At 35.4% G+C, this 26,292-nt stretch overlaps 1 protein-coding gene and 1 long non-coding RNA gene across 4 annotated transcripts in view; one reads left to right on the forward strand and one right to left on the reverse strand.

The window, feature by feature from the left end:
* The window catches only part of LOC145688349 (cadherin-like and PC-esterase domain-containing protein 1), a 1,309,510-nt gene that overhangs the window by 693,031 nt on the left and 590,187 nt on the right, over window positions 1–26,292 (reverse strand). The gene's annotated exons all lie outside the window — the stretch shown is intronic.
* Window positions 1,306–25,282, forward strand: LOC145687741 (uncharacterized). The gene is made up of 3 exons (XR_014131733.1): window positions 1,306–1,439; window positions 21,251–21,466; window positions 25,151–25,282. It is a non-coding gene; the product is annotated as an uncharacterized LOC145687741 (long non-coding RNA).

Genomic DNA, 26,292 nt, shown 5'->3' on the forward strand with positions numbered 1-26,292 from the left:
ATATATATATATATATATATATATATATATATATATATTGTTGTGGCGCGGGGTAAGGGGTTGGACACGTATGGTTCACCGCCACTGTACGCATATCTTGAATTCATCAATTCATCTCCAATTGTTGCGGTAATGTTGACTGTAAGAGGAAATGTTAATCTAGCACAAAGTAAAAATATATAGTCCACTGCGAAAATACATTTCTTTTCTTTTCTAGTTTTTTTAAATCGCATGTTTAAATGTGTGTTGGAATTAGGCAGAATTTCCAGATTCTCTATTTGGAGTGATTCGGAATGATACAAATAAAATAGATTGTGGTGTGGCCCTGTAAGTATGTTCACAACAGAGACGTCATTTAGAAAGGGCATGGGGCAATTTCCTCCCACCTCCCTTGTTGAGTTTGGGATGCTTTTTAATAAATTCCATACTAATGAGAGATTCTTATGTCGGTGTACTATCTTGCCCCCCCCCCCTTCCCGGGAGCAAAACGTGAATTTACAAATGGAAGGATTACCAATATAGCAAATCGCATTTTATTTTGTTATTGTTCATAATTTTAGAGAATACTTGGTTGTAATGTATTGTATTAATTGTAATGTGATGCATTGGATGGAACTGAAAATCAATGGTAAACAAATACCGCTGAACACAAACGGCTAGAAATGGTGAATTAAGAATGCAGAATTGGCCGAAACTAAAGTTAACTTACATTGTTACTGGCTGATCCTACTGGCGCCGATTCTGAGAGACCCGAGGGGAGTTTATGGACTCTAAGTTTTCATGAGCGCCTTAAGATCTGGGTATATTTGCTTGGACATCTTAACGAAACGTAGGTAAAAGCCTCCTCTGCTGCTCATCACAACGTAAATAATAATAATAATAATAATAATAATAATAATAATAATAATAATAATAATAATAATAATAATAATAATAATAATAATAATAATAATAATAATAATAATAATAAAAATAAATAAATAAATAAAAACATGACAGCCATAAAATGGCTGAATTGGCAACACTACTGTAAGGAATGTCTGTTTGTGATTGACAATAATATTACTCGCAGTGGTGCCGCCTCTCTTTGGTGTAATCTGTTTCATATACATGAAAGAAAGAAAAAGAAAAAAAAACCTACACAGTCGGTATTAGTCTCATGTTCAAAAACTAGCACTAAAACTGCAAACAATCGACATGTGATCAATCTTAGGCTTACTATAGGCTAAATCATGAGATGTCATCACGAATAAAATGACGAATCTGGAATCTTCTACGATAAGGCTCGGTTTCAAAACAGCGACTACATTTACACGAATTCAAGATTTTGCGCAGGTGCAGTGGTGATTGAGACGGCGTAGAAGCAAGCAGGTCTTGTAAAGGAAAGCTGCTCAGTGTCATTTTCTGAAGAAAATTAGTGAATTTTTGGAGCCATTTAGGTATAAACAATGTTTTTTTTTAAATATTCTTTTAAGGAAGTTTTAGACTAATTATTGACGTTAGTGTTTTTACTTTTTTTATTTATATTTTATCATGAGTGTTTTTACAAATACACACACACACACACACACACACACACACACACACACACACACACACTTTTAGAAATATAGTTTCTATGACACCATTTATTTTACGAAACCTTTCAGAAAGAGGGGTTTTGATGTGAACTCATGCTATTTACTTACTGTTTTAATCCTTTCTTTAATGTGGTTATTTGAATGTAGTTCTTAAGTTTTCAAGGTTTAGCTGGCTGACTGCGCCATCTTGGATCTTTTGACTATTGATTTCAATGGGGGGATATTTTTTTTTTCTTTCAGATGAACAGGATTTTATTTTAATGATTTGATTTTACTAATTTTTTCTTCAAGTTTAATTAAATGTCCTTTCGTTTGTCAAAATGAATTTGCATTGCATATAAAATCATACGGAGTCAAAAGCCTAGATGGCGTAAGTGTTCAACAGGATTAAAATACGTGCCATGATGCTACAGTTAGTGGTAGAAACCCATTACTGGCTAGTATTCAAGGCCGTATTTAAGGGATACAACGGTGCACGTGCACCCCCTCTTTGTTGTAAATATATATTATCTAAAATCAGAAGTAAGCAGTGAATGTAGCAACACTTTTCGAAAAGTCCTGCTATCATGTTTCCGTTTGGGGAATATTACAAAAGCAATAGTTTATTTTTTGAAGGTTGTAGAAAAAGGATTCACAAAGTAAAATAATACACATCATTTCTCAAGTCAAGTAGGGAAGGAAACAGGGGCCAGGAGGAGAGAACAGCCTGAGACCAGACACTAATCATTTCCAGCGGGATTCTTTATTCATCCACAGATGCCTAAATACATTTAGAAACTTCAAATTTAATGCAGATGTACTTAGTCGTTATTTGTGCACCACCATCATCCAGAAACTCTTGGATCGGCCCTGCTATTAATGCATATTTGGGAGAAAATACAAAACAATCTAATGTGGACTATGGAGAACTACAGTAGCGAAATTCGTTACAGCTTTTTTTTTTCCTCGAAATTTGTTCCATACGTTGTATTGTGCAGGCGCGCACCCAGAAATTCACTGCCCATCAGGTTCGAATCCCACAGAACTTATTCTTTCGTTGTAATTTTTTAACGGTATAATTGTGTTCTGTGTTACGATACTCTCTTGTATATATGTCACGCAATTAAATTTTGATGTAATGGCCACACAGCATTTGAAGTGTTTCAAGAAATGTGAAGGAACGGCCTTTACCTGTTTCTTTTCTGTTTACACCAGGGCATAATTTTGCACAATTGAAAACAGAAAATAGTATAAACATACGTATTTTAAATAGAAAAACACTGTTTCCCCACTTTGATAAGTTTGTACATTGCTGCTGGTGTAACTTTGGCGCACCACATATTGGGATATTTACAGATAAAATTCATTACTTTGCATGAAAAGACATTTATCAGGAACAAATTTCCGCAGGCAACAGAAATAAATATGAAGGAAAACAACTGTATTTTCGGATTACAAGCGTAAGGTTACTAGCTAGTGTAAATCATACAAGTGCTTAACGATGGATAAAATAAGTCAGTACATATGAAAAGTGACTCAATTAGATACTATTTTCCACCAGCGGTATATTTCTGCAGTATATAGAACCTGTATTTTATGTTTTCAAGTGCAGCGTTACTAATATGAAACCATGATAAGTGCTATTGAAATTGCCAAAAACCCACTTATTTATACTACCCTCGTTTACGCGCATACCCACCATCGCTGATGCACTTACTCCTTTCGGACGCATCCCCGCTGTACCGTGCTGGCCAACCAGCTTCGACCTGCCCTGGCACGGTTAGATAGCATTGTTGCTTTTTAGTGGCCATATAGCAAGGTTGGTTCGTGTTTTTGGACTGTACTTTTTAAGTCACATTCGGAAGCAGTATTTATAATCAAATCATAAATTTTCAACAATTACTTCTGGGGGCCTCCTTAAATTTTATCTATGCTAAGTGAGATATTTTCATGTCGCCCAGCAGAAACCTTTTGAGGAACAACAAAAAGGAAATTAGTGGAAGAATTATAGTGTTCCAACAATTCTTTCTAGTGGTGCGCTAAAAGTAAACCGATACGGTGAAGGTTGTACCAACTACAGTAGAAACTGCTTATGAAGGTCACATTGGCAAACGTAAAAAATTATTGCTAGAAGCTAAACGAAAGTAAACTTGCCTAATGTCCTAATGCTTACACATAACAATCAGAGCAATAGATAATTTTTTTTCCTAAGCTTGTACAATAAATTTAATTTTTGCTTATTTGACTTTGTTCAAAAGCAGTCACTGATCAACTACTGTGTATAATAAACTTAAGTGAGCGTCACCAACATCAATGTCATATTTGTCCAATTTGTAGAAATCCGTAGTATTAGTTCGGAAAGGAATGACGTATTATTCTTTGTGTCGTAGAACTTATAAGTTGGTCTTGTGTATTGGTCTTTGAGAAAGTAATGATCCCTCACTGTACGTGTACCGGAGGCATAAGAACCTATAAATAGAATTTATAAATTTTGATTTTGACAAAACGGGTAATGAGTCTTATGACGTCCCATATTCTCTTGGATGAACTGAGAAAACATACAAGTCCCCCTCCAGCATTTTTTTTTTTCAAGTAAGGCGATATTACGATGCTGCAACTGCTTCAATATTCTGAGACCGAATACACTAAATTTTTAAATTTATCAAATAAATTTATATATTCACTTATTAAGGGCCTGCACAGTTAAACAGTGAGTAAGTTAAAAAATACATATATTAAAGTTAAACAGTGAACTAAAAAAGATATTAATAACTTTGACATCTTTGAAGGTCTTATTTGCTAGAAATCTAGAAGGTAGTTTGGGATACAATAACTGACTCAAATTTATGCACTGTAGACTGCAAATTATAAACGAGTGTTTGAAAATTATTTAAACATTTTCAGTAATGACTTTTCGTCACTAACATGTCCAAAAATGTTCAGAAATGTCCCATTGATGGGCAAAAAATGTTAGTAATTTATCCTATCATAACAGTGGGTAAACACGATAAACAAAAATGACTTTTAAATAGTGTTAGGACATTTTACACATTAACAAATCGTTTGTGCCCTTGTACTCATTGGACAAATTACAAGTTCAGGTACATTTTTAACACTCTCAGGATAGGTTAAATTAACCACTGTAAGAATACATTCTAAACTTGAGCACTGGAGAACACTTGAAGACATTCTGGACATGTTAAATATTGGCCAAAAGTTGTTTCTAAAATATGTCCCAACAAAGGTTTGACAACTGTTAGTCCATTTAATAACATTTTAGCTCTTCCTGCTGGTAAAATAAATAAAAGATGGATAAATAAATAAACAGGCCTAGTAGCTAGCGAGTGCATCTAACGTTCACGTAGTACCGCGTTTGATTTCCCGTGGGACAACATTATAAATAGCAGGACGGTTTATAGTGGTTTGGATTCCACCTTGAATTACCTGTATAGGTCAACATCTCACACAGCCTCGGTTCTCAAAAGAGAAGCTAAACTACAACTATGGATTCACAGTTTGTTAGCATTCTTCATGTACTACACTGACAAAAAAAATCATAGGTAAATTTACAGAAAAACTTTGGCAATCTGGTTGCCAAATCTCTATGTAAATCAATTTACACCTATAAAGTAAAATTACTAATATGAAATGGTGTAAAATTACATTTTTGTCAACAAAAGTATCATATTCTCTTATAAGTTTACTATAAATTTGTAAAAAGAAATGTAATTTAATCTAAGGAAATGTACATCAACTTACAAAATGAAGGGTAAATGATTTTACATTGATATTTGGCAATTTAATTGCAGATATTTTTGAGTGTATCTGGATGAATTTCTAGATATAAGAGTTGAAAAATAACTTCTTTCACTAATTAACTTCCTATTCTTTTAAAAATAATTTGTACTTGGTTCAGGGCAATACCGTTTCTGGCAAAAATGATGTTGAGGGTGGCTACTAAACATAATTTTTAAATATTATAATTATTTTACTAGATATCTCCTAGTGTTTCCACAAAATATTTGCATTGTGTGTCATGATAATATCGCGCATAGTATAGCTGAAGTTGAGAAGGGCCAACAGAAATAGTTGCTAAATAGAAATGTCTTTTCTTTTTTTCTTTTTTTTTTAAGGAAAGATTTTTAACTGAGTTTCGAAAAGCGCTTAAAAGCAACATAAAATAATAAACCATTAAAAGTAGAAAATAATTAATCACCATTACTTAGAAAAAAATATGAAGTCTATGTGAAGCCAAATAAATTAATGACTCGTCAAATTATCCTTAAAATCATTGCTTGACACATACTTCAAATTCTTATAGATAAGTAACGGATTAGTTTCTGCTTATAGCGCTTTTTATATCGTCATTTTATGCTTTTGGCGTTTTTTCAAAAGTCCGTTAATATTTATTTAAAACGATTTTTTATTTTCTGTTTTTAAAATTTTTTAAGTCGAATATTTCCCCCCTTAAATGTATCTACCTTTTCCCACAACTTGTTACCCACATTCCCAGCAGCCAGAAACACGGCCAGGATTTTTCCAACAAGGAGTAGCAAAATACTGAAACACAAGCAAACTCGCGAATATCCATACATTGATCCAAATAATACAGTACTTCATGTAAAACAATTATTGACGCGCATCGCATAACTTTATTAGCTATAGTAAATGTATTAATTACTGTAATGGGCGAGTAAGCAAATCTATTACGTTTTGACATGTATTTTGAAGAACCAAACCTGTTTTGAAAATCCGAGGGAGGCCAATGGCCCTTCCTTGTCCTTGGCTACAGGTGCCCATGCTAGTAACTTGGGTAGATTCTTAAACTAAAAGTAGTACATTAACTTTCTATAAAATGGGTCAGAATACTAAACATACATAAATATTTTTTTTAAATCAGTTTATGCGTTACTAAAGTATAAGTGAACCTACACAACACACACACACACACACACACACACATATATATATATATATATATATATATATATATATATATATATATATATATGTATATATATATATATATCTGAGAATCTTTTTTTAAGTCGTTTAAAAATTAGAATAGAATTCTTTCAGCAAGGTGGTGCAGAGGAAGTTGAATAGAGTAAGAATTTGATTAACGACTTTTCCTTTCACTAGGTATTCTTGAACCAATGTATCAGACTGAATGCGCTGCGTTGTCACTACAAGCTGTCTTTGCATCTACAGCGGTTCAGGGCAAGGCTTAACTGGGGGCACTGCGTAAGGTTGTGTCCGTAGAAATAGGCGCGCTTAGCGAGGGTGGGCATGTGCTTAAAGGAAGACAAGTATGAAAAACTCAAACCACTCTGTGATAAATAATCATTATAAACTAGCTTCGCATTTAATAATCCGGTTCGTGGTTAGGCAAAGCTGGAGGTTTCTGTGATAATGTAATCGTACGTCCGTGGCAGCAGGCACGTTATCAAAGGTGGGCATGCACGTAAAAGAAGACAAGTGTAAAAAAACGCCTGATAACTGCATGTTAGCTTTGCATTACAATTGCATAGTAATGAACCACACTGTTTTAATCTTTTTCTATTTTCACAAATAACGTACATGTTGGACGCCTACACAAATACGTTCCTTAAACATCAATCTTCCTTTTAGCCCTCTCTGATGGTCTAGTGACTAGCGCATGCCACCTACAGTGCATGTGGCACCGAATTCAATCCACAGAGGAAAATATTCTTGAAGCCATAACGGTGGTTCAGATCCCACCTTAAATGTTAGGCTCACGTCTCATGTAGCCTCAGTATTAAGAAGGAACGCTAGCTTCAACACACAAACAACATTAGTCTTGGTGAATCTATAAATATTATATGTAAATTTTCCGCTACTGTTTTTCAGATCGATTTTTCGGGAGACCGAAAAATCGATTTTTTCAAAAGTTGAAATTTCAAAAAAAAAAAATTGAATATCGGTTTTCAAAATCGACAAAAAATCCAGAAATCTGATTTGAATACGGATCGCCTGGTTGATATTCACATACTTGCTCCTACTCCGTACCAAGCAATGACAATCCTTTGCTGTTAGACATTTTGTTTTGCCGTCTTCTGGGGGATGTTGCCACATCGTCATGTTTTTACGTGGATCTATCACTGAAAGAAGACCCCGGAGTTTAAATGTCGTTGATGTTTGCGTATTCTTTTTACTTCTAGCATCACCTTCCTTTGAGCACGGGCCCTTGTTTTAAAATACCCAACGCAGACCCACCTAGATATAACAGAACTCCGTCACTTTATTTGAAAACCCTAGTGCTAAGTAAACGATGTACCATTACTGCTCCTTAAAAACAATCCTAGGAACGCTGCTGTTTATAAGATTGTTCTGTCCTACGTATATGCAAAAATATAGCAAAATTATTTTTCTTTTTAATGTCAACTGTATTTTATGTTAACGGTTCGATCATCCCGTTTCATGTGTTTTCACGTGAACTAAATTACACGAATATAGAAGAAATATCTTAGAAAGTATCTATGTATTTTGCACTCATGAGTACACTGATATTCTGACACAAAATTACAATTAGATAAATTCGGTTTCCCCGAATCAAATTGAATGATATTTTCACATGTTACGCGTAAACGCATTTACCAAAATTGCAGTCCCCACTGGTCTAGTGGTTAGCGCGCTCCTTTGATATATGCGTTCTGTTCGGTTTAATTGTTTGTTTAAACAAGAAGTAACACGTGAAGAAGTTATGGCACACACTCAAGAGAGATACACGTTTCACCATTTTTTTTTCTTTTACATAGTGAATAAGTTACAGCACTCGTCAACAGGTTAGATTTCGAACAAAATAGTAGCATACATCTTCTCACTCAGATTGACCCAATTTTTAGTTCTTGCGTTAACTTCGTTCGTATTGTTTTAAAGTCTGCTGTGTTTGGCAATATACGTTGAGTTCGGCTAAAATCAATCTCTTCCCGAAATGAAAGATACATTATAGAAATACACTACAATAAATAAATAAATAAATAAATAAATTAGACTTTTTTTTTTATTGAGAAACGACTTTTGTTTATTGTTTGGTTGCTTCACATGTCCTAAAATGCCCAAAGTGTTCTATCAGCGAAAAAATCTAAAATATACCTGAACTCATTATTTTTTATCCAGACATGTTAGGGAGAAAATTTCCCCTCCTCAAAGATGTGTCATTGTCCCACATTTTTTTAAATCTATATTATAAAACTGAAAGAGACTAAGTTTGTGACTCTTAACCTCTTGAACCGCCTGACCGATCTCGGTCAAAGTTTCAACGTAGATACGGTTCTGGCCTGGGAGTGTTTTCAGCTATTTACTTTGACAGTAGAATTTAGGGGGGGGGGAGAACATAGAAGAAAACAAATAAAACTTAATAACTCTTGAACCACCTCATCGATCTTGATCAAGTTTTCAATGTAGATGAGGTTCGGCACTGGCGTGACTTTTATAATTTTAGTCTGACGGAGCAACGTAGGAGAGGGGTGGAGAGGCAGATATACAAAAATCAACAAATATATAAATAAAAGTGACTATGTTCGTGAATTAATAACTTTCGAACCACCCGACCGATTTCAATCAAATTCTCAACATATGTGAAGTTCAAAACTGAAAAGATTTTTATCATTTAATTTTGACAGTAGATCTTAGGGGAGGGGAGGGGGAAAATATATGAACATGAATAAAACTTAATAACTCTTGAACCACCCGACCGATCTAAATCAAACTTTCAACGTAGATAAGGTTCGGTCCTGAGATATTTTCTCCACTTCACTTTTACAGTGCAACGAAGGGGAGGGGAAGGGGAGACATACGTAAAAAAAAAAAAAAACTAAAAATAAAAATAAAAGTGACCGTCTTTGTGACTTCATCACATTTAAAGCACCCGACCGATCTTAACCAATTTTCAACATAGATGAGGTTCAGATATGAGGTGGTTTTTTATCATATCACTTTAACGGTAGAACTTAGAGGAGGGTGAGGGGAGAGAGAAACCTATAAAAATAAATAAAACTTAACAACTCTTGAACCACTAGACCGATCTTGATCAAATTTTCAACATAGATAAGGTTCGTGTTTGGGATGTTTTCGACATTTCACTTTTAGGGTGCAACCTAGGGGAGGGAGAGAGGGGAGAGATATATATGTAAAAAGAATAAAAAATAAAAGTGGCTATCTTTGTGTCTTCATCACGCTTTAATAACAGGACCGATCTTAATCAGATTTTCAATATGGATGAATTTTGGGCCTGGGGTGTTTTTTATCATATCACTTTGACGGTAGAACTTAGGGGAGGGGCCGGGAGGGGACAGATATATAAAAATAAATAAGACTTAATAACTCTTGAACCACCCAACCGATCTCGATCAAATTTTCAACCTAGATGACGTTCGGGCTTGGGATAATTTTTATCATTTAACTTTGACTGTGACGTAGGGGAGGGGGAGGCGGAGATATATATTTAAAAAAAATAAAAATGAAAGTGACTGTCTATGTGACTTTACTCTTGAATCAGTTGACCGATCTCGTTCAAATTTTCAACCTAGATGAAGTTTAAACCTGAGATGATTTTTGTCATATCACTTCAACGATGTAACTTGAAGGAAGGGAAAGATATTTACAAATGATCAACAATGACCGATATTAGTGTCGAATCTATAGTTTTTGAGATCGCTAAGATGAACAGTGACACTTCTGATGCCATTTAAAACCAAATTCAGCACCGGAAAAATTATGGAAGGGGATATATATATATATATATTAGGGTGGGCCGAATTTCAACGTTCTTCGAAAATCGGTTCGGCGAAGCGGTGAAAGGATTTCTTTTAGTGGGCAAAGTGTGCCAGATTTTTTTCAGATTTTTTAGTTAACGCCTTTGTGTGCCGCATCGAGGTTTTATGAAAAAATGTATGCAACCAGCAATACATAGTACATATTTCACGGTTTTGTCTGTGTAAAACACATCTTTTTTTTTTTCTTTTTAAGATTCAGCCTTATAGACAGCTTGAATTATACGTAATTCACCTTCTCAAAGCCCACTTATGTGCAGTTTTTCGCTTAAATTAGCCAATTTTCAACGCTTAAGGCAAGAAGGTTGCGTTTTTTATTCGTGTGTACAAAAAATTTTTGTTTAGCCTAAGAGTAGAGTCTATTTACTTATTTATTTATGTATTTATTTATCTTTTGCTGCAATGCAATTCATTGTCAACATTCTCGACCATTTATTCTTTGTCCAAAATAACCCAGAACTCACCACGAGGAGGTGACTGCACTTCGAGTTCTACCCACTTTTAGTTCCGCCAACCCGACCCTGCTTAATTTTCTGCCATGGCCTTACTTGCTTGCGTCCTCACTTACTTGCTTTACTTTTGGACAGAGAATGTTGATAATGAATTGCATTACAGCAAAAGATAAATAAATACATAAATAAATTAGTAAATAAACTCTACTCTTAGGCTAAACAAAAATATTTTTTTTGTACATACAAATAGAAAACGCAACCTACTTGCTTTAAGTGTTGAAATTTGGCCAATTTAAGCGAAGAATTGCACATAAGTGGGCTTTGGGAAGGTGAATTACGCATAGTTCAAGCTGCCTCTAAGGCTGAATATATATATATATATATATATATAGCCAAAAACGTGAAATATGGTACCGTGTATTGCGGGTTGCATACATTTTCCATAAAACCTCGATGCAGCACATGAAGGCGTTGACTAAAAATTCTGAAAAAAAATCTCAAACACTTTGCCCACTAAAAGACATCCTTTAACTGCTTCGCCGAATCGATTTTCGAAAAAAGTTAAAATTCGGCCCACCCTAATATATATATAGGCGCGGATCCAAGGTAGGCTATAGGGGGTATAGCCTCCCATTGACACTCAGGTATACACCGGATGAAGCGGCAAACTATGGTTTAGCTCCTCCCTTGGTCATATCCTGGATCTGCCACTGTATATATATATATATATATATATATATATATATATATATATATATATATATATATATATATATACAGACCAATATTGGTATCGAATTCAGTTTTCGGGGTCGCTAAGATGAACAATGACACTTCCGATGCCGTGCCCCACAACATGGGGAGGGGAGGAGGATATATAAAAATAATCGAAAATGACCGATACCAGAGAGAGTTTTAGTAATAGTAAAAAGTGAATGACTAACGGAACATGTTATTATTTTTTTTTCTTAATTTAACCCAGAGAAACGGGTAATTTATGCTAGTATCTTATAATTGTAGCGTAGTTAAACAAGGTAATGAATATGTTCTCCCTAGAGATTTAGATTCCCCCCACGAAATCGAGGAAACTGGAAAAGGCACTACCTGAATTTCTAATGTGTCCAATGAGTATACGGGTAAAAATGAGTTGTAAACGTGTAAATAGTAATGTGTAAAGTGACCTAACACTCTTTTAAAAGTCATTTCCGTGCCTGTACTCTCATTGAACACATCCGATACATTTTGATCACTGTTAGGATAGTTGCCTTTAATAACTGTTACGATGCATTCTAGACGTTCTTTGTTTATTGATAGGACACTTCAGGACATTTTTGGCCATGTTAAACATTGGCCAAAAATCCATTTCTAAAAAGAAGTATAGTATCTATACACTAGTTTATTTAATGCACTGAGTAAAAAATAATAAAAATAAGTAAAAGAACATGAAAATAACATAGAGATATTAGAAAGTGAGTCATATGGTACTTATAAAATTGTATTAAATAGACTAATACAATTTTTCAGACATTTTTTGTAGGTGACCAATCTAAGTGTGCAGTTTGTTATTTCATACTTGGCCGGTACTCAAATTTGTACCAAACTAAAGCTTTGTAAAATAACTATGATAGTAATACCGCTAATGAAAGTTTCAAAATCATCAAATTCACTTCTCTCCAAAATTGCCTCATTTATTTTAGCACCCCACAATTGTGCTCCACGGCTAAAGGAGACTGTGATGATGATAATGAACAGAATGGTAGAGTGAAGAAATTGAAATGAAAAGGAAGAACCCCGGAACAGTGGTCGAAGTGAGACGGTATGCAATGGTATGCCATACCACCTCTGGTTTTTCCTTCATGAAGGCATACCGCCTCTGGTTTTTCCTTCATGAAGGCATACCGCCTCTGGTTTTTCAGTGATCAAGATATACCATCACTGGAGAGCAAATGCTGCATAAATACCTTTAATAAATCAATTTTTATACACAGTAATTGACAAATAGCTTTGCACATAAAAAGATTTTATTTCTTGTGTAGAAATAATTTCTAAGTTATCTTTTTCCTATGTTTTGTTTTTAAAATGAGGTATCTTCAAAGAAGTCCATTTAGTTTATACAGTGCTGGAAATTAGTATAAAGGCAGAGAGATATTTAAAAATAGAAGAAGGCAAGAATGTCGAGGATGGATAAAGATGATATATTTACAAAGTAACATTGTAGACTGTACAACATCAAAGGCATATCGTTTGCTAATACGTCACTGGCACGCGTAGTTTATACAAATATATAAATTAGACCATTTTCGGGTGGAAATTGTAATAAAGGCACCCAATGTCTTTGGCAAAAATTACAATACAGTGTACGGTACAGAATGGAAAATAGATGTTCAGTACTTGAGTGACCCTCCTTTCTTCTGAATGACTTGGAATATACGCTTCGGCATTGTGTTTATGAGATATGTTAGTTGTTGAGGTGGAATCGCTGACCACTCCTCTCGTATCGCGTTTTTCAACTCAGCAACCGTCCCCAATTGCCGACCATTGCGATAAACATTGCGCGCAAGGATTCCCCAGAGGTTTTCTATCGGGTTAAGATCCGGGCGTCTCGCTGGCCACTCCATAACTTGATGCCCTTATGGAGTCTGGTTGCTGCTGCCCTGTGGATAGCAGCGTTGTCCTGCTGGAAAATCAGGTTCTGATTGTCTAACTCCTCATACATCCTCAGCAATTCTATTTCTAACATCTCTATGTACGTAGATGAATTCCTTTTGGTGTTGAGCCATGCAATGTTGGATGTACCTTTAACACAAAACGCTGCCCAAATCATAACACTCCCTCCACCAAAATTTCTGCGCATTTGCACTTGCTCCTCTTTCCTAAGGTCATGCCAATAGTATTGAAAACCATCCGGACCATCTAAATTGAACTTCTTCTCATCATTAAACACAACGTTATTCCATTTGGATGTCCACGACATATGTGTTTCCGCAAACTGGAGTAGCGCCTGCTTGTGCGTCGCACTAAGGGGTGGTTTACACTTCCGTTTCTTGAATATAAGATGTGGATCTTGATTGAAAATTTGACGCACTCTTCTGGATGTGACAGGTAAGTTTCAAACAGCAACAATTTGGGAAGATGACATATTTCCAGCCCTTGCCTTGCGCACAATTAAGCGTTTCGCAGCCTCCGAAAGTTTTCTTCTTCTACCATACTTCCCGTTCTTTCCATATTGTGCGCCCAATCGAACGTAATTATCAATTACACAACTTGAACGATTTAGCTGTTTTGCAATTTGCCGATTTGTTTTGCAATTTGACAGGCCCATGTCCTTGTACGCACAGACACGTGCTTGTTCCTCACTCAACAACAATTTTCCACGAGGCATGGCCCACACAAGCTCACAGACGTTCGGACCCGCACTTCTCTTATCGCACTGTGTCCGCTGATTCTCAAAGAGGCATCAGGGGTAATGCTGAGCGTGTAGAGGGCGCCAAACAACAAGTAACCGTGGGTGCCTTTATACCAATTTCCACCCGACAATCGTCTCATTTCGCTTTTCGTGTAAACTATGCGTGCCAGTGACATATTAGCAAACGATATTCTTTTGATTGTGTACAGTCTACAATGTTACTTTGTAAATATATCATCTTTATCCATCCTCGGCATTCTCGCTTCCTTCTATTATCAAATGTCCCTCTGCCTTTATACCAATTTCCAGCACTGTATGCCATATTGAATAGTTTCTTTCTTATGTATGTGTGTGTTTTCTTGCCTTAACGCATACAGGCCTAAATGTTCTGTTTTCAACATGGGCGGAGTTAGGGTTTGTCTGCTGTGGGGGCGGATTTCCGGGGATTTTAAATGCCTCTCAGTCGCGTGGAGGGTCCGGCAGTTTTCCCGCACGAAATTCTTAATATAAAAACTCGGTTTTTCAGCATATTCATGTATAATTCTCTATAATACAACATAAGGTGATATTTTTTATTTTTTTTTTCAGATAGTTGTTGGCGGGGGATCAAAAAGTCTTTCCATGTCCCTCCCCCCTGTAACTACAGAGAAATTCTCCACTGATTTTTAGTCATTATGTAAATAGAAATGCAATATTTCAGGGAACATACCTTTTCTGTATTTCGACATTTAGGTATGTCGAATTAAAATCGAAATATAACGTACCGCCTCTGCTTTTTTTTCCCACTTCGAACACTGCCCCAGAAATGCCCACACACAGGGTGTTTGTCCACCAAAGTGGACTCACTGTTTGCTGTTCTTGATATGTTGAATAATTTACAAAAGTAATGAAAAGTGGTGTGGGGAGTTTAGCTATAGTTGAACAATGAAATGAAATGAAAGTTTTGAGTTGTACGTCCCATGGTTATGCCGGTTAGGTTAAAGGAGATGGTGATTATGAGAAATGAATGAAATGGTGGAATGAAGAAAGTGGGAGGAAACGGAAGCACCCCGAGAAAACTCACGAGCACGGTGTTTGTCCACCACAAAGTCCACACAGCGCGAGCTGGTCCCCCGCCAACCAGGGACCCCAAGCACCGGAGGTGAACGCTCTACCACTGAGCCACCGCGTCCCCTATAGTTGAACAATCATGAAAGGTTTATCAACGAGGAAACTAAAAGCCGGCGAGTTGATCTTATCTTGAGTGAATTTAATCTAAAACCTGTATGTAATTACTAAAGTTAATGGATTTCTCTCCATTCTTGGATACCCATTCTGACCGATTTTTAAAGTATAATATTTACTTAGCTCACGAGAGTATGTAAAAACGACTCCTTTAAATATTAAAGTAATCCATAATTTATTCTTCAGAAGAAAAAGAAAAGAACCTCTCCTCATTTCTATCTATTTCTGCTCCTATACAGTGTTTGTACTAACTAAAATTCCTATTCATGTAGACTGTATTCCAATTCCTCCTCACGTGTTCGAATTCCTCCTCTCTTCGCACCTTGATGCACCGTGCTGATGTAATTTTAGTGGGGAAAACTAATAGTTTCATATACGTTTTTAATGCTTGTGTAATCAAAAGGAATAAAATAAAACAAATATGTAATAGAAATGGGTAAAAATGAAATATAACTCAAGGAACAGCATATTAATGCATAATTTAGGAAAAAGCATAATAAAGCATAATTTAATGAAAAATAAAGCATAATATACTACAGCTGTATAGAGCATAAAGTTGGCTGCCCTACTACTTAATATTGGTCTATTTGCAGTGTGGATTCTACGCTGGTGATTTAAAAACTAGATAGTTTCAAATCTTGTAAACAAGACTTTTTATGTATCCAAGGAACCATGTTTCTAAAGTCATCACAAATCACTACACCTGTTTATGTTTAGACAACATGACCAGCAACATAAGTATGTTTAGTTACATAGAGATTAAAGTGTCGAACTAATTTATTGTTCAATTAAAAGTAAATTTAAAACGTTCTGAGTCTTACTTCCTGAAAACACACTCTGAATGGTCAAAATTATTGTCCGTTTATTCTGAAGCTATATTATCTTAACTAAAGAGGAACAAATTCCACAAACTAAACACATAGGTACGAGAAGTCGATGCCAGAGAGCAGTTTGGTATTACTACCGGAACACCTTAAATGTAATATCCGAGCATTAAGATTACATTTAAGTTTCGTTGAATTCGCCCTTACTACCAGGAAGGTCTTATATAGTCGGTCCAATGCCAAAACCGCGAAAGTGCAAATTTTGCTATTTTCACCTAAGTGCAGTTTCATGTTATTTGGGGCGCACAGATTCCAATACCAAAGTCCCATTTGTGAAATATGAATATATTAGAAGTTATCATCAATTCCTAACATCCATGTGATACCTGAACAAAACCACCATTACATGTGTTACCAGGATAGTACATGATAGAATAGTGTTTGAACAATTTGTTATATATATATATATATATATATATATATATATATATATATATATATATATAAATCACTTGTTTAGGTAAGGATAAGTCTCTCTACTGCCTATGCTGGACAAACACTGAATAAGATAAACGAAGGAAGCGATGTTTCCACTAAGCTACACAACTCATAACAATAAAATCTGGGAAAAAGAAGAAATGCAATCAATCTTTATAGCTACAGCGTTCTTTTCCTGTTTAGTAGAACACTTTCTTCGTGCATAACAACGATACAGCTCATCTCCTTAAGTATCAGCGCAAGTCAAAAGAAAACACTATGTTCTGCATAGAAACACAGCTGCTTAAGTTTAACCAACTACAAAATTACTTTTTTGCTTGACACACATCTTTTAAACCTTAATCCAGATTTACAGCTCTTTCTCGAGTGAAAAGTTTTAAAACTCATAATTCCTGTGAAGGCATCTTTCCCGCTGAGTATATTGATCTTACTTGTTCACTGAAGATTACAGTGTCTAACAGATTGCTCTTTGTTTTCCGAGGGAAATAAGTGCACTGAAAAGTAGAGCAAAAGTGTAATCTGGTTGTCGTTAAAGCCAAAGTAATACGTGTAAATACTATTTGTAAGTTGAAATCCTTTTCATTATCGAAAAAGATACAAACTAAGTTATTATATTTTTGCTTTAGTTTTTCATTTACTCTTTCTCTTTGTAAAATTGTAAAAAGTTGATAATTTGAATATTTTAATACGAAACTATCTTTAAAAATATGATATAATGTCTCGTTTCCATTATTCGCTGGTTTAAGCAATCTCCTAAGCAAAGAATTACTGCTACTTTCTTAAATACATGAAAAGAAAAATATTAACTTGGCTCGAAATAAATTTGCTTCAAATATGAGGAGCTGTAAGATACTCAAAAACATTTCATAAATTAGCTTGGGTACAAAACCTCGCGGCCAGAACCTCGCGGCGACAACCTCGCGGACCAAAACCTCGCCTGGCCAAAACCTCGCCTCCCAAAACCTCGCGGCCCAAAATCTCGCCAGGCCGAAACCTCGCCTGGCCAAAACCTCGCCGCCCAAAACCTCGCGGGACAAAATCTCGCCGGGCCAAAACCCCGCCTGGCCAAAACCTCGCCGCCCAAAACGTCGCGGGCCAAAATCTCGCGGGGCCAAAACCTCGCCTGGCCAAAACCTCGCGGGCCAAAACCTCGCGCCCCAAAATATCGCCATACCCAAAATCTCGCCTGACCAAAATGTAAATGTTCCAACAGATGATAAGGATGACGGTATAAAATACGCTGTTTCAGAAGAAGTATCACGGGTATTTGACCAAGTCCCGCGATACCATATGAAAATTCTATTTCTGTATTAGAGGATTTCAATGTGAAGGTAGGGCGACAGGATGTTTTTAAACTGGTTATAGGGAAAGAAAGTCTGCATAAGGAAAGTAATGACAACTAACGAGGTTAGTTTCGTGAACTTTGGAACATCCAAAAACTTAAAATTTTAACAAAAATCTAATAATATTTATGAAAATATGAAACAATATATGAGTTTTTACGACGTCCCTTGATTATGTCCTATAGGTTAAAGGAGACGTAGATGACCAGGATGAAGGAAATGGTCGAATAAAGAAAGTGGGAGGAAACGGCAATAACCCGAGAAAGCCCACGCACACGATGTTTTGTATGTTATTATTATTATTTGTAATGTGGAATTGCATATTAGGAAACACATTGGGTAAATTTTAAATAAAAGTTTCATTCGCGGCGAGGTTTTGGCACGGCAAGATTTTGGGCGGCGAGGTTTTGGCCCGGCGAGATTTTGTCCCGCGAGGTTTTGGGCGGCGAGGTTTTGGCCACGCGAGGTTTTGGGCGGCGAGGTTTTGGCCACGCGAGGTTTTGGCCCGGCGAGATTTTGTCCCGCGAGGTTTTGAGCGGCGAGGTTTTGGCCACGCGAGGTTTTGGCCCGGCGAGATTTTGTCCCGCGAGGTTTTGGCCGGCGAGATTTTGGGCGGTGATGTTTCGGCCGCGAGATTTTGTCCGTATACCGTTTCCATTATTGACTACCGTCTCCTTTAGCCTAACCGGCATAACGGTGGGACGTAAAACTCAAAGATTTCATTTCATTTTTTTCCATTATTGACTAGCATTTGATTTGATTTTAGCATTCCTTTCGGCAGCGAGACTATGAGGTGTGGACCTATAGCTTAACGTGAGATCCGAACCACACGAGATGTCGCTGGAAATGGAAGTCGAATCTCCCATGATAAAAACGCGTACGCTACCAACATAGCCATGACTGACTACTTTGTCTTCACGAGACTAGAAGGCATAATGGTTAATCGTTATAGGCTTCACATCATTTTAGTTCTTCCTTCGATGGTCTATTCTGTACCGAGACAAAGTAGATCAATCCAACATGTATATCTCTCCTTTGTCGAAACCAAACAGCGTTCTTCAAACTTGAACGACGTGCTGCTACTTTCGCTCGTTGAAATATAGTATTTAATTGTAGTTAATTTTCCTCAGTCAACGTTTGATGATATATCCTAGAATTCTTCAGATTCTTTGATGATTACCCTTGCCCAGCCTTTGCAATACATGAAATTATACATTAATGGAATCTACGACTAAAAGTAATGGATATTCCGTTTTACCCAATTTCGATTCGACATTTTGTTCTCGAGTTATGGCTATTTTTGTACTTTTCCGACAAATTTTCGGCTAGTCACAGCGCGGAAGGGAAGCATTTCTGCTTCTTTCCCAGATTGTTATATTTTGGGGTGTGCTGAGTGGAAAAAAAATATTTTCTTCGCATAATTTACATGCAAAATAAGAGAGTATAACACATTGCAACGGATTTGTGAAAAAAAAATATTTTCATTAACACGTGAAACATAATTACATTTGTCGTTCAGGACACATTTGTGGTTAATAGATGTTCATTAATCACTTTGTGACTTGTGAATTTTTATCTTTCACATTATTTCTGATTCTCTGTCGGTTTCTGATATTTCCAGTTTCTCGCTCAAGCTTCCAATAGCAGTCAAAATTCCCTTTCCCCACTGTATCCACATTTCCTCATCTCCTTCTCTTCATTGCACTATAATTTCCCTTACTTTGTACTCCTTACCAACATTATAGAGTTCATTGGTGATCACAACAATATACAAAAATTCATAAATAGAGAGAAGCTCATAATATTGTTCGTTCAATGGCAGAAGATGTAAACCCTACACCTGCAAGATAATATGACGTGGCAAATTCTTTTAAGTATCTTCCATTCTTCCCTATATTCAGCATGAAAAAATATGAAGTTCTATGCGTTGTTTATTATTATTATTATTATTATTATTATTATTATTATTATTATTATTATTATTATTATTTTATTATTTTGGTCACAGACCTGTATAATTGGTAACGCTTGAAAGATTTCAATGGAACATTTGTTTATCTATTTCTTTCTTCTTCTTCTTCTTGTTTTTTGTAGGAAAGTACACTTTAAAAAAAAAAAAAGTAGCAAATTGGTCTGTTGCCAGTGTTCGTAGTTTGAGGGAAATTTCCCTAATCTAGGGAAGTTTCGTAGGTGAATTTACCAAAAAGGGAAAAAGGGATTTTCTTCGATAAAACGTGAACATCCAGGGAAATTCTCATGCAGACTGATCGACCAACATAAATGCTTAATTTTTTCTTTGTTTTTCAGAAATAAACCAATCCAATAACAATAGTGTGTATGTGTGTGTATGTATTCAAAGTAACATAATTTGTACTCATTGTCTGCTGACAGTACTTTTTTGTACGTACAAAGAAAGTGAAAAAAGTAAAAATTGATCGAATTAGATCGATTTCGAATTAGATTTTCGTACCTTCGGCACCTATGGCCATGTTAGCCCATTGCGTATGAGGGATGACCCACGTCGGCGGTCATACTATCCGAGGAAAGGGAAAAAAAGAAGCGGTCTGGAACCTACATGTTGGGCACCATCTCGGCATTTGTTTGCTATGAATAAAGAAGAGCTAGGATAGTCTCAGTCAGGATGGATGCCCTGAAAAAGCTTTTACACTTTTTCGACGACCGAGTGTTCCAATCGGGAATCGAACGCGGGGGAAAAGTAAAAAAAAAAAAAAAAAAAGCAAAAAGCAAATGAACAAAATAATATGTGGTTGGCACTTCCTTTAATATAGCTAATTCGTTCTTACCACATAACTTCTGTTATAGGAATTGGACGATCAATAAACTAGGGAAAATTTGGTAAGGAAAGGGAATTTTCTGTTTCATTTCAGGGAAATTTTCTTAAGCAGACCTACAAACACTGTCTATTGCTTGTTTTCTAAGGGTAACTTATATTCGCCTAACAATGACACATTACTTCTATTGAATGATCTAACAATGCTGCAAGAGTTGCTATAAATCACTCAAAAATTTTGAAATATATATATATATATTGATATTTCTATGTAGCAGGTAGTGTTGGAAAGTTATTCATATAACGAAGGAAACTTTACAGTTTCGATTAAAGAAGTACTTGTTTTTCTGTGTTTCAGAAAATGGATCAACAACAACTACCACGACCCGAGAACCTGGCTTTTCAGATCGCCATTGTAAATAACCAGTTCAGTGAGTTCTTACTTCGAGCTTTGGGAGACTTCATCAACCATCTTTACAGCTTGGGCGTATACACTGTGGTCCAGGTCTACTTGATTCCTGATCCCAACATGCCAAGCCCTGCTTAAGTATGTTTGGAGTTGAAAGAAAGAAAGGTAAGAATCAGATGTATCAATGAGAATGGCCTTTTCTGGAATTCGCATCTTCCTAGTCACGTACCGCTTTTTTTCTTTTCATTTTCTCCAACCGTAACCGAATTTCAGTACGAACGTATTTTACCTGGTGATGGCAAAAAAAAAAAAAAGTATCCGTCGAGAAAAGTTTAGTTTTTCTGTTTATCAACCTTGCTTTCATGTGTGCTTAATGATCGTACAACCTCTCCCCCACATACACACTAACATACAGTATTTTATTTCTAGTATTTTGCATTCTTTATCATTTTGTTTTTAATAGTTTCCCGAAAGAAACTGCTAAGTGTATAATCAGTGCTACATTGTTCTTGTATGATTAAAAATTTACACAATTTCGAGGAAGGGACAGAGCAGAAATATATGAATTTAGAAAGGGGACTCGTATTTTATGTTCTTTATATGATTGGAGAATAATTTAATTCTTTGCTTCCATATGACATCACCAGTAGGGATGTGTCAGGTTTCAAGATCAAAAGTGACGAGGCAAAAAAGAACAGTAAACTAGAGGGGCAGAATCTTTTTTTTTTTTTTTTTTTTGTTAGGTTTACTTAACAATCCATTTAAAATATTAAGCATTATTTGTAGAAGGAGCATTTAGGTATCACACCACATTTGTATCACACCATAGTTACTTATGTAGCGATGCATTCGACCTTTACGAAATCTGCAAATATCGTTACTAAAATCAATCGATCTTTTGTATAATATGAAATAAACTTGTCTTAAATAAGCATTTTCCAAACCCTTTTCAAATGAAATTAAATGAAATATTTATGTTTAACGTTCCACAATTATGCCCTTTAGGCTAGGAGAGACGATCGTTAAAGCAAATGAATTGTGATGGAAGAATTGTAGGAATGAGAAAATGGGAGGAAACGGGAGTACCCTGAGAAAACCCACGGACACACTTGGGCGGGGATCGAACCAGGGGCCCCCCACACCAGAGGTAAGTACTCTACCACTGAGTCACCATGCCTCCTCCCCCCAAAAAAGCTCTTTTCAAGTTAGAACCACTTGCATTAGTAAGAATCTGTACGAACTACCCGACTCCTGTACCCTTCGAAAGCAAATTTATAATGTTTTGAGCATATGTAGTGTATTTTTAAAAATTATATCAACTAAAATTAATTTGATTTTACATTAGTGCAATTGTAAGACTATATATATTTAAAAAAAATAAATGAAAGCTATCAAGAAAATTTTATAGTACGAGTATTACATCTATTAGCTTTTACAACTTGTATATTTTTTTCTTATTAAATTCCACAATATCATACTGTTTGTATAGCATATATCTGATTGTCAATTACAGTGTGTGATAAACAATACAATTAAAGTTTATTTTACGTGTCATTTTTGTACAAATGTTTAATCTAAAGGAACCACTCGTGGTTCACGGACCTTGGTTAGAGAAACACTATATTTAATGATTTAAATACAAGAATTGAAATATATAATTCCAAAGGCTTCAGCAAAAACACTAGTACTTTGATAAAACTAGGATATATTGTAATGTAAAAACAATTTTTTTTTTTCAAAAATACTTCGTGAGATCAGGGGATATATTCTTTATTTAATTAATTTTGCTTTGAAATTAACAAGTTGTTAGAAACTAGAGTGCAAAGCTAATCAACATTTTAAATTAGTACGTGCTTTCCTATCTTATGCGTTCTGGTATTGAAACTTCAATTCAACTCAATGAGATGAGAGGAAATAAGAAACATCATGCTATGTTTGTAAAATTGTAGCTGGTGAGTTTTCTTCATTGTTGTGTGTACAGGTAAGGCATAAAGATAACTAAACAGAGAAACAGTAATGTGTGTATTTCCAAAAATTTCGGGATTGACACTGAAATATCATGTAAGTAATGAAATATCATGTAGTGCGACACTGGTAGTAAGCCTTCATAGTATGTATGCCATCTATGGAAGAAAAATGCATCAATTTCAACTGTCTACCTACGTCAGTTCGTTGGAGGCAGTGATTTGAATGAATTGGTGTGGGTTTAGCTCGCATACTGCATGATAATGCTCTGACTCACGCTGCTGTTATTGGAGAACTCTCTCTCGTGGCCACGTAGACAGCGTACGTGCTTTTGGTACAGGAGAGTAGAAGTTCGATTACCTGCCGAGACTTATGTAACTCGAATTCCACATTACACTGTAGGTCTACGTCTCATATAGCCTTGCTACTGATAATGACGCTACTGATAATGACTGAGCACCCAACCTGCAGTCCAGATTTTGCACTGCAGCCTTAGCAATAACAGCAGTGTGGAATTAAGCATTGTCGTGCAGTATGAAACTCGATTCACAGTGACTGATTCAATTGATTGTATTCAACAAATTGACGCAGACAAACAGTTGAAACTAGTACATTATTTCTCCCATAGATGGCGCTATATGCCTTGAACAGCTTATTACCAGTGGTTTATTTCAGTGCCAGGATGGAAATTTTGGAAATATCCTCTTAAGTATATAATTAAATGATTTGAAGATTAGAAAGATTAGAATACATAATTCGTTAAATAACATGACCAAAAACTAAAACTGTATAAATATATCAGGTGTTCTAAAAATGAAGCTCACGGAATACAAAGCACTATTCTACAAGTCAAAATAAAGCAAAAACTCTATACAATTTTTTACCTTTCGGGTCCTCATCTGTAGACATGAATTGCACTATGTGGCAACGTCGCAGATAAAGAACCATATCTACCAATCCATCGCATAGTTACATCGATTCTTTCCAGATAGCAGTTCAAATTGATACATGTTGACACTTGCATCATCTATTAGCGTAAAAATCGATGTAACTGCTTAATGGATTAATAAGACAATGCCAATGGTTGTAAGTTAATATGCAACGTTGCCATACAGTGAAACTTTCGATTCCCCATAGCGGCTTAATGAGGCTCTGGAGGGTATACTATAATATAGCATTTTCGCTTCACTTTGAACTGAATAATGGTACTCTGTTGTAGGGATGGCTTTTTTCGAAAATCTTTTTTTTTTCGATTTTCAAAAATTTCGCTTTTCCGAAAAAATTTTCGTTAATCGAAATTTTCTTCGTTTTTCATTTTCCGAAAAAAAAATCCTTTTTCTTTCTTCGATTTTTTTTGTTTTTCGTTTTCCGCTTCCAAAAAAAAAAAAATCAGTTTTCGAAAATGTATTTTTCGAAAAAATATGGCCATTCCTACTCTGTTGTCCGTGGCGCCATTTTACATACACAAAAAAGAAAACAAACAAAGAAAGAAGATATAGGAGAAAAGTTGTTTGTTCCATCAAACATCGAGTTCGTTTGTTAAGACTTCACTAATCTCACCTAGAATTCACTGAATTTTAGTGGATAACTTAAAAGTAGGGTAATAGTTGTTTTGAAGGCCTTCGTATATTGTAAAGATTTGAATTGGACGTCATAATTGCTCAACGCGCAAATTTCTACACTACACGAAGGACTTCAAAACAACTATTATAGTTCATGTAATAGCATTTTGGAGATACTACGTGTCTCACTTCTTATTTTGTTTTCTTCTTTGTATTTATATTTTAGCGAGGAGCCTTATGCTGTTTCTAACTTTAATTGTGAATGATTGGTAACTTTATTCAACGCATTTTATTATTTTTTCCCCACGTATTTATTTAACAGGGATTCGGCGTCAGCTGTCTCCAACATGGATAGGCTTTAACACCAATTAAGAAAGAAGATTGGATGAGTGCCTTAAGAAGAGTTACAAGATTACATATGTAATTAATGTAACGACCGGATTTGAAAATATAATGGATAAAAAATAGATTATGCGTTTTCTTTTTTTAATTAACTGCTGCATTCCTAATGTTATTTCAATATAAAAATACAGAAGATGCATTTCGACAGCGAATTGGCTCATACTTAAAAATTATGACTCAACCTTGGAATACACACCGGAGTACTGTGGTACACCACTAATTCCTTTTCTTTTACTAACAGATTACGCACTGCACATTCTGGTGTGATATTATTATTATTATTATTATTATTATTATTATTATTATTATTATTATTATTATTATTATATGATGTCAATCTGATACTGTGTTGCCATTATTTTGTTGAATTGATTTTTTTGTTGGTTCCCAAGACATATACTTTTACCTTGGGGTGCTCTAGCACCCCATATATGCATTGTTGAATATATTTTTATCAGAAGTGCTATAATAACTTTTTTTCTGAATATTAACCACGGCGGACCGCTTCAATACACCTGTTAGTCATTTTAGAGATACCATTCAAAATATTATTGTAAAAGTGATTGTGGTAGCTTTGAAGATCTAAATGAAGTTGATGATACTTTCAGCATTCAGTCCACCGAAATTTAGTTCAGAATAAATGTAATGTTTCACATTTATATTTCTCTTGAAAATAATGACCTACTTGACTAGTCTCAAGTTCTGTGCTTTATGAACAATCTCACTCATTTTCAAACATCATACAACTATTGAAATATAGACATTTCTGCTTATTTCATTCACAAAAAATACGAAATAAGTACTTTGGGTTCTCCAGCAGTCCATGTGTGCATTCGAAGATACAGAAATTGGATGTGTATTCCAGGGTTAAGAAGCATAAGAAAATAGAAACAAATTCAACTGAAAGAAAACGAAAATAAAATTTCTTCGAAGGTTGTATGCAGCGATATTGAATTAATCTGAATGTGTGCTAGGCTTTTATCATGGAATGAATCATATGTTCCAAATCAAAAGTTGTTTATCGTTCGCCTACCTAAATGGAATCGAAGTTACTTGATAGAG

The sequence above is a fragment of the Thermobia domestica genome, chromosome 6 (genome assembly GCF_964235325.1).
Source record: "Thermobia domestica chromosome 6, izTheDome1.hap1.1, whole genome shotgun sequence".
NCBI lineage: Eukaryota > Metazoa > Arthropoda > Insecta > Zygentoma > Lepismatidae > Thermobia > Thermobia domestica.